Raw genomic sequence first — 9,973 nt, 5'->3', positions numbered from 1 at the left:
GGGCAGTGCCCTCTCCTCCCTGTCAAGGGATGAATAAAGTGTTGAGATTTGTCCATGGACAAAAGTGTGTGTCTGTTTCTAGTTCCCTCTCAGGATTGGTCAGTCACTGGGCAATCAGGTCGACCATGGGGCGTTAGGAATTCTCCAGTTACAGGGAAAGGGGTCCAGGAACCTAGTTATACCTTCAGCCAATGCAGCTTGGTCATGAGAAGGTCTCCTGCCCCACCATCCCATAAGGAGACTGTACCAACATCGACCTATATTCCCAGCACCACCTGACATGACCAGGCACCACAAAGGCCACCTTAGCCACCACGCACACAGGAGATTCCCCACGTGGTAGCAGGGTTTCTTCTCAAGCACTTCTGCCCTAGTTGGAGCTGGCACAACCCAGAATGTACTCTGATGGGTACAGGCCTAATGCTGCCAAATCAAACTCCAGATTGACAAATAAGGGTTGAGGATCTTTTCCAACCCCAGGCCTGTGCTAAAACACCAAGATTGCTATCTGCCCCACACACACCCACAAGAAGGCCCCAGTCGGGTTGCAAGATAAGATAGTCACTTAAGATAACCATCCTGGATTTCTACTGAAGATGGGAGAAGAGAAGGGCTTGCAGAGGGAATCAGAATGAGAAGGGGCTGCTTGGAGGGAGAAGAGCTTTAAGTGTACATGAGGGAGCTCACTTAGGAGACAACTGAAGAAGAACAGGTGTTTCAAGGAAAGGAATTGGGCAAGGGGAGAAGGGACTTTGAAGCCTTTGAAGCATTCGTGTCCTGGCCCACCCATTCACCAGCAATGAGACCTCAGGTACATGGAGCCTCAATTTCCTCATATTTAAAATAAAGCGTACCCTCTTCCTACCTCCCTCACAGTGTTTGGGATCTGATGAGACAATTACGTTCATTCCCATCTCTTGCTTCTAGCACTTTGAACTACAATAGATCAACAAATGTAAGATTGTTAGTAATAGTGTTGTTATTATTGTTATGTATGTTAAGGATTAAAGACAACCAAATAGTAGAAAGACTCAAATACAAGAAAGGAGACCTCATGCTGGCTCACTCCGGCACTGCACAGCCAGGTCCCTTGGCTAAAGTTCCAAGACTTGGGTTTATTCATTTCTGAAGACCTGAGAAATGGGCTCTGCTCTCAAAATGCAGAAAAGACTGGCAAGCAGACCCCATGCCACCCAAGAGAAGCCCAGAGCTGAAGCCAGCTTTCTCTTTGTATCTTTGTGTTTTAGTTTATTAATTTCTGGATAGGAATTTGAAATTCTGAATCTGAATATAAATTTCATGGTCAAGAATTAGATGACATTTGATATTTCCTTCAATTTTCTTTGAGTTTATTGCAGGGTGTCCCAAAAGTTGCCCCTAAAGTCACCACACATAGGGAAAATGGGAAATTGTAGCTAACTGTACCTTTATTTACAAAATATTCATTATGAAATTTTACAAAGAGGTGGCCAACACATAGAAAACATTTTGTAGGCTCAGCGCCTGTGGTTCAAGTGGCTAAGGCGCCAGCCATGTACACCCAAGGTGGCGGGTTCGAATCCAGCCCGGGCCGGCCAAACAACAATGATGGTTACAACCAAAAAATATAGCCGGGCATTGTGGCGGGCACCTGTGGTCCCAGCTACTTGGGAGACTGAGGCAGGAGACTTACTTGAGCCCAAGAGTTGGAGGTTGCTGTGAGCTGTGATGCCACAGCACTCTACCCAAGAGGACAGCTTGAGGGTCCTGTCTCAAAAAAAAAAAAAGAAAGAAAGAAAAAGAAAACATTTTGTAAATATTTTGTAAAATTTTATAAAGAGGTGGCAAACACATAGAGAATGTTTTGCAAATATTTTCTAAAATAAAATCCAGCCTGGGGCTGAGGGTTACCAGACAGGAGCAGGGGAGTTGAGAATGAGGAAAACTATGGGAACACATGTGGGGTGACCCCTCCCCACCAGGATGGAAGCCAGGCATCCTCAAACTACGGCCTGCAGGCCACATGCAGCCCGCCTAGGACATTTATCCGGCCTGCTGGGTTTTTTGCCACTGCTGCCTATCCTGCTTAGCAGCCGGCTCATCCCAGGGCCTGCAGTCCAGCCCTCCAATGGTCTGAGGGACAGTGAACTGGCCCCCTATTTAAAAAGTTTGAGGATTCCTGGTATAAGCTAACAGGTACAAAGACTGTGTCTTACACAGCTGTGCATCCCATGTCCAGCAGGGTTCCAGGCACACAGTCAGCACTTACTGAACACTGGCCTAGCAGGCAGGACAGCAGCTACTGAGGGGTGACAATGAACCTGGCATCGAGGACATTTTGAGCCCCGATTAACACTGTACCCTGTAGTAGGCACAGTGGGGTAGAAGCAGGGAATAAAGGGTAAAATGGGGTCCTTAGCCTCAAGGGATGCTAGTCTGGTACAGGGCAGCCAAGATCTGGCTCACAGCCCCCAGCTGTGCCCAAGTTCCCTGTTTTATGGTCAGCCCTGCACTCTCTGTGGGAGAGTGTCATATCCCTCTCTGGAGTTTTCTTCATCTGCAAAATAAAGGCCCCTGATCCCTTGATCCCCTGTTAGTCCCCTGATCCCTTGATCCCTTCTATGTCAGCACCATCAAACCCTATTCATCCCTCCCCGATGAGGTAGCAGTAACAATAATAAGAGACTCTGGTTTGCAGGGCAAAGTCTGGTTCTAGCTGTGTGGTCTTGGGCAAACTCCAGGAGGGAAACCTGAAGTTTTATAGAGCTTATGCATGATGAAAGAATTTAGCACAGTGCCTGGCACATAGTAAGCGCTTAATAATAACCACAACAGCAAACACATTAACTTTTGAAAACCTGCCCCCTTGTCCTGAGATAGTTGGCATCGGCCTGGTCCAGGTGGCCTAACCAGGAATGGTTAGTAAAGTGTCCACACAATCTGCCCAGCCCCACCAGCCCTCTTCCCCCTAGGAGAGGCCAGGTCTCCAAGATCTGTTTGGGGGCAGCTGAGGATTAGAGAGGGTGAAGGAAGTGACCCAACCTTTCCCTTCCCTTCTGGAGCTGACTGCCCAGGCTGTATTCTGTCAGAAAAAGGTCAGCTCCTGCCCTGCTAGCCTGCCTGACAGCCTGACAGCAACCACTGCCCTCTGCTGGTGGTGAAGAGACCAGCACTTAGGAGCTGAGTGAACCCTGGCTCACCGTACCCTAGGGAGGAGGGTAGGAGAGGAAGAAGGGCAGTGGGGCAGCATTCCTAAGTGTCAAACCCAGAGCTCAGATCCCCACACACTTGGCTCAGATTTCAGGCCTAAACTCTCAGAAGCCCCCAGAGATGAGCTATCTCTCCTCCCCTGCCCTCCCCTCCCCAGCTGGTTCAGCAGCTCCAAGGTGGGGGCTGTCACAGCCCACAGGCCTTAGAGACCCTGGCCCCACCTGGAATCCTCACCCAATTTACTAGATCTGGCTCCTTCTCACATTTCAAGTCTCAGCTCAAATTCACCTGCTCATAGAGACCTTCCTTGAATGCCGTTACCTCCACACTATTTTCCATTTTCTACTTTACTGTTACAGTTTTGTGTTCTTCATAGCACTTACTATGACCAGCTTTCTCTTGATTTTTCCTTCTTTTGTGTATCACTTGGGGTCCAGTCAGGAAAAGAGAAACCAAGCTAGGTATTTCAAACTGAGGGGCTTCAATGAAAGGAATTGATAGTGTGGTCATTGAAAGCTGAAGTATTATAGAGATTAGTAAACAGGAAAGACAAGATCTTCTCTAGAACTAAAAGAAGTTGCTTTATCCAAACTTAGGGGCTGGAGTGGGGAGGAGCCGAGGGGCTGGTTCTCAGGCCTGGGGCAGGAACATTGGAAGGAGTAAAACTTTTTCCTTCTGCTGCAAACATCTAGGACTTAAATAGCTGGCTGATTGTTCTAACAAGGTAGTCAAAATCAGTGTGGACTTCCAGAAGGCAGGCAGCGCACGTGCCCCAGGTGGAGAGTGTGCAAATTTCTTGCCTGATTCCCTCTGTTCAGAAATAACAAACACCCCCCGCCTTTGTTTGCTAGTTTCTTTACATTTTTTTATTTTTTTTCAAGGGAAGAAACCTCCTCTATGTCCCAACTACAGTTTAGTAGAGTCACCATAACTGCACAGCTTGTGTTCTAAGGAGAGGGAAAAAAAACCCAGAATACTCCTGCCCTCTACCCACGGTTTGAACATGTTCCACAAAGTCCATGTGCTTGAAATTAATCCCCAATGCAACAGTATTGAGAGGTGGAACCTGAAAAGTATTAGCAGTGGCACCAGAGACAAGGCTGCAGTGGAGGAGGTTAGGCCAGGTTTACTGAAAGGGAAGGGTAATCCGCCTGGGCAGTGAAGGTAGTATCTAACCCAGGGAGCAGTTAGATACCCTTTTATAGCCTGGGCAGTGCAAAGGTGGTATCTGCACCCAGGGGGCTGTTCGAGACACCTTTTATATGGCGCCCAGGAGGTGGGCAAATTTCACAACTTGCCAAGAAGTTTAGGGTCCTTTGGCAAAAACTTCTGGAGGTGGGGCTAACTAGGTCCTTTATGTCTTTGTCTTAGGAGGAGGAGGAGGAGAGAGAAGAGGTCACGTGTGGCTGCATTAGGCCCCCCAACAGAACCTTTAAGAGTTGATTAGGCCATGAAGGCTCTTCCTCCATGAACAGATCAATGTAATTGATTTGGGAGGGGGTCCGTCATAAAGCCAAGTTCAGCCCTCTCTTTGTCTCTCACACACCCTCTATGTGATGCCTTCACCAGATACATGCCCTTGATCTTGCACTCTCAAGCTCCAGAACTGAAAGGCACGTACATTTCTATTGTTCATAAATTACCCAGTCTGTAATATTCTGTTACATCAGCACAAAACCAAGACACAAAATTGGTGCTGAGAAGTGGGGCTATTGCTATAACAAATACCTGAAAATGTGAAAACAGCTTTGGAATTGGATAATGGGTAGAGACTGGAAGAATCTGGAGAACTGGGGGCGGGAGGGGGGAAGCCTAGATTGCCATGAATGCAGAACCAAGCAAAATTCTTGCAAGAGCTCAGAAGAAGACAAAACTTGTAAGGAGAATCTAAACCTTCCTAGGGATTACATAAGTGGTCATACTCAGAATACTGACAGAAATATGGACAGTTAAGGCCATTCTGATGAGGTCTCAGACAGAAAAGGGGAATGTCTTATTGAAACCTGGAATAAAGGCCATCTTTGTTATACAGTTACAAAGAACTTGGCAAAATTGTGTGTGTTCTAGGACTCTGTGGAAGGCAGAATGTAAGAGCTGTGAACTAGGATATGTGGCCGAAGAAACAGTTAAGCAGTAAAAACCTTCAAGGTACTGCTACTGATAGTAAAAGGAGAGAACCAAGAGAGGATTTAAAGGCAGCATTTACAATTCAAAAGCAAGTGTTACTCAACATGAAGCCAAATCAGAAGAAGAAGAGGTTGAAGAGAAGTGTTTATTACTTTCCCAGCAAAGTAGGAAAAATGGAGGACTATTGTCTCAAAGTCCATATTTCCTGCTTCTGAGCAGAAGCACCAGATTTTAAAGGTTCTGTTCAATTTCATAATCCCATTTTAGGCTAAGACAATCTTGTGGCCTCTGTACAGATTCATCTCATCTTTGATTAGGATCTCGTGACCCTCTTTTATATGGGGCAAGGAGGTGGGCAAATTTCATTAACTTAGAGAGAGTGAAGGAAGTAACCCAGCCTTTTCCTTCCTTCTGGGCACATTCCAAAGAGAATGTGCCCAGTGAGAACAGACTACAGACTGGATTTAATTAGATTTTGGACTTTGACTTTTCAAGTTAAGATTTGAGGGGCTACTGGGATGGGCATGGATGCATTTTGCAAGAGAGAGGGACATAAATTTGGGGGTCCAAAAATAGGGGGCTATGGTTTGAAAATGTCCTCCAGTGTTCACATGTTAGAAACTTAATCCCCAGTGCAACAGTGTTGAAAGGTGGAACCTTTAAGAGGTGATTAGGTCTTGAGGTCTCTAACCTCATGAATGAATTAACGTTATTACAGGAGTAGGTTTACAATAAATATAAATTCAGCCCTCTTTCCCCATGCACTCTCTTTTCATGTGACACCTTCCTTCATGTTACCACACAGCAAAAGGACACTCCCTAGATGCAGCCCCTTGATCTTGGATTTCCCAGCCTCCAGAACCATGAGCCAAATTAACTTCTATTGTTTATAAATTACCCAGTCAATAGTCTTCTGTTATAGAACCACAGAAAGGACTAAGACACCCACCAGGCTCCCAGCCCCACTAGGTTGTCGAGCATTGACTCAACTGCATCCTCAAAGACCCCCACCTGTCATCAGCTCCCATTATAAACAGATGTATGCCACCTAGAAGCCAACACTGAACATTCACCTGGAAAGTATTTATTGATGCCTACATTGTACCAAGTGGATGCAGTGGTCAACAAATCTGTCCCAATCTCTGCCTACGTGGGGTTTATGTTACTATGGGACAAACAAACAAGAAAGAAATGTATGAGTGTAAAGGTGGTGATGAGGTGCTATGAAGAAAAATAAAGCAGAACTGTGCTCAGGGAATGTCGGGAGTGGGGAGATTAACAGGAAGGTCTGGGAAAGTCCCACTGAGAAGGGGACACTTTGGCAAAAACCAGGGAAGAGCATCCAAGGCAAAGGGGCAGCAAGAGCAAAGGCCCTAGGGCAAGACCCTGCCTGTATGTCTGAGGACCTGCGTAGGGGGACGAGGGAACAGTGGGGACAGGCCATGCTAGACCTCGTGGGCTATTGTTGGACTGAAGCTCTGGCTGAATGAGAGTAAAGGAAATTGGAAATATTTTACCCCAAAATGCAGCATTCTGACTTTCTGGACTGACTGAAGAATCCTCAAGGTCTCTCTGACCTTCACTCACCACCTCCCACCATGAACTCTCCCCAAATAATTGAAGTTTCTTTATCTGCCTGAGATCCAGACCCACTTAGGAGACAAGAATTATACCTGAACAGACTCTTTAATAAAAACAGTGGTCCCCAACATTTTTGGCACTAGGGACCCATTTCATGGAAGACAATTTTTCCATGGAAGGGAAGCATCCAACAGGAGGCGGAGCTCAGGCAGTGATGTAAGTAATGAGGAGTGGCTGTAAATACAGACGAAGCTGTGCTTGCTCAGCCACCACTTACCTCCTACCATGCAGCCGGGTTCCCAACAAGCCACAGACCTGGCCCACAACCTGGGGATTAGAGACCACAGCTTTAAAAATGATAATGTCTCATCTCTTTACCAGTTAATCTTCATTCCCCATCCATTCATCCTCCCTAGTAATCCTTTATTGTCCCTCTATAGAATTCTTTTTTCTCTCCCATAACCCATTTTATCAGAAATGCATGTAAGCTTCTGTGGCCAGGCATCTGTAATCCTAGGACTTTGGGAGGCTGTGGAGGGAAGACTGCTTAAGGTAAAGTAGCAAGAGCAAGATCCTGTATCTACAAAAACAGAAACTAACCAGGCGTGGTGGCACCAGCTGTAGTCCCACCTACTTAGGAGACTAAGGCAAGGGGATCACTTGAACCCAGGAGCCGGTGGTTGCAAAAAGCTATGATGCACTGCCCTCTAGTCTAGGTGGGCAGCAGAACAAGATCCAGTCTCAGAAGAAAAAAAAGAAAGAAAGAAAGAAAGAAAGAAAGAAAGAAAGAAAGAAAGAAAGAAAGAAAGAAAGAAAGAAAGAAAGAAAGGCATATAAGCTTCTAAACCATGTTGCTGAGTTGAACCCTCATTTTCTGGAGGTTCCCATGTATACATATTTTTAACGATTGCTATTAATAACTTCTATTAATCTGCTTAATTGTGAGTTGATCTTTCAATGAGACCTGAGGGTGAAGGTCAAGTTTTGGCTTTGTCCCCAGCAAGATAGAGGGCTTGGGGCAAAGGAGTGCGTGGATCTGACCTCTGTTGGAAAAGGCAGAGGACCAGAGCAGTATAGTAAGATCTGGAATCTTCTTAGCCTGCATTTGACAAGGAATGAAAGAGGAAAGGCTTTCTCTGCTGGTCTCTGCCTATTATCCCTTAATTTCTATTTCAAAGAATCGAGTGATGGCAGTAGTTTTCATTTTCATCTCCATGGACCCTCAGACACCTCCCCCATGAGAATATTAGCTCTCTGAGTCAGGTGCCATCATCTGTGAGTGGCACTTAATGGGTGTTCACAAAATATTTGTTGAAGAAACATGCAGACATACCAGTGATGAAGGCTCCAGCAATTTATCATCCCCTCTAGGGTGACATTGTGTGTGGAGGCCTGAGATGAGCACTGGGCAGACACAGCCTCATTTCAAAAAAAAAGAGGTTGAGTGACTTGCCTTAGGCTGCCCAGAGGCAGGGCTGGAGTCTGACTTGGAGGCTGTCTGACCCCAGAGCACTTGCCTCCTGGCTCCCTCAAAGTCACCAAGGCCCAGTACAGGCTGCCTCAGTAAAGGGTCACTCTCACCTCCATCAGCAGAGGTCTGTCCCTCTGGGAGTCTGCCCCTCGTGTGCAAGGCTCACGTCCCCGCACACCCTTACCCCACAGGTGAGTCTGCACCTGGCGTTCAGCCTGCCCTCCCCCTTCCTCTCTATCCCTATCAGACTGCACTGCTCCTCCCCAACATCTGCGGGCTCTGTGCGCCCCCTGCTGACCACTGACCCATCTGCACCTCCATCCCAAATGAGCCAGATACCTGTGGCCTGAGGTCTGGGCCAATGCAAAGGTCTGTTCCTGGGATGGGACTTTGGCCTACACCCTTCTCCCCAACACCTGTGAACCACAGAGATGTATCGTTCACATATTGAGCCCCCATCCCTCCGTTCCCTTAAAGGATTGTCTGCCATACAGATATGGGGACAGGGCACAAATGTGTCCTCTCTGCCCAGCGACTCCCCAGCAAGCTCCTTGGAACATTTCCCTAGTTAGCAGGGGCTGAGCCTTGAGTGGGTAAAGGAGGCAGGCAGGGCTCCCTGCCCCCAGTCCTCTGCCCCTGCGTGGAGGTGAAGAAAACCCAGACCTGCCCCACGCCTGGCCTTAATCCTTCGCATCCCATCTGCTGCCTTCTTATTCATCACCCATCCCTTCCAATCCCACCTCTCCCCAAGTGTCCTTCCTTCAAATAATCCTCAAATGTCCCTGTGACATCAACAAGACCATCACACATTCTGCTGTGTCCTTGACACGGTGGCACGAACATGCTGAGTCAGGAGCCTGAAAGGGGACAGAGACTGAGCCAGAGAGGGCAGCCTTTGGAGATGACCACAGCAACCTGCGGACATGCTCACACATGCACAGCCGAGGCACACACCTACCCCTGAACACAGGCATACTGCACTAGCGTGTTCTAGTGTGTGTGCACAAATGCACACTGGTGTACATAACACACATGCACTGTGTCACATAAGCACATGTGAGCATCTGTGTGCACACCTCTATGCCAAGGCATAGTCCTCCACACCTCCAAGCAGGTGTCCTTAGCAGACACAGGCAGACACAAGCCTACATCAAAGCACACACCACACAAATGTGGGCACATATGCCCCTTGGTGGGTGCTCATGTGTATGCACTCCCATGGGCTCCAGGAGTAAAACTAGATTCCGCAGTTGGGCAGCCCTCAGTTTAGTCCTGTTTTGGCTTCACCCAGCACTCGCTCTGTGACCTTGGGCATGTGCAAGTTTCAGACCCTCAGTTCCTCTGCCTGTAAAGGTGGGCAGTAAGGGTGGCTCTTGCCGAGTTGTGAGGATTAGCAGGGGTAATGCATGAAGCCAGCCTGGCACCTAGCAAGTGCTCGGCAAGTGTTAGCTGTAAGAATTCTGGCCTAGTGACTTGGCGCCCATAGCACAGTGGTTACAATGCCAGCCACATACACCGAGGGTGACAGGTTCGAACCCTGCCTGGGCCAGCTAAACAACGACATCTGCAACAACAAAAAAATAGCCTGTAGTCCCAGCTACTTGG

This window comes from Otolemur garnettii, unplaced genomic scaffold (genome assembly GCF_000181295.1).
Source record: "Otolemur garnettii isolate 467f Iridium unplaced genomic scaffold, OtoGar3 scaffold00043, whole genome shotgun sequence".
Classification (NCBI taxonomy): Eukaryota; Metazoa; Chordata; class Mammalia; order Primates; family Galagidae; genus Otolemur; species Otolemur garnettii.
Note: the sequence above shows the minus strand (reverse complement) of the source record.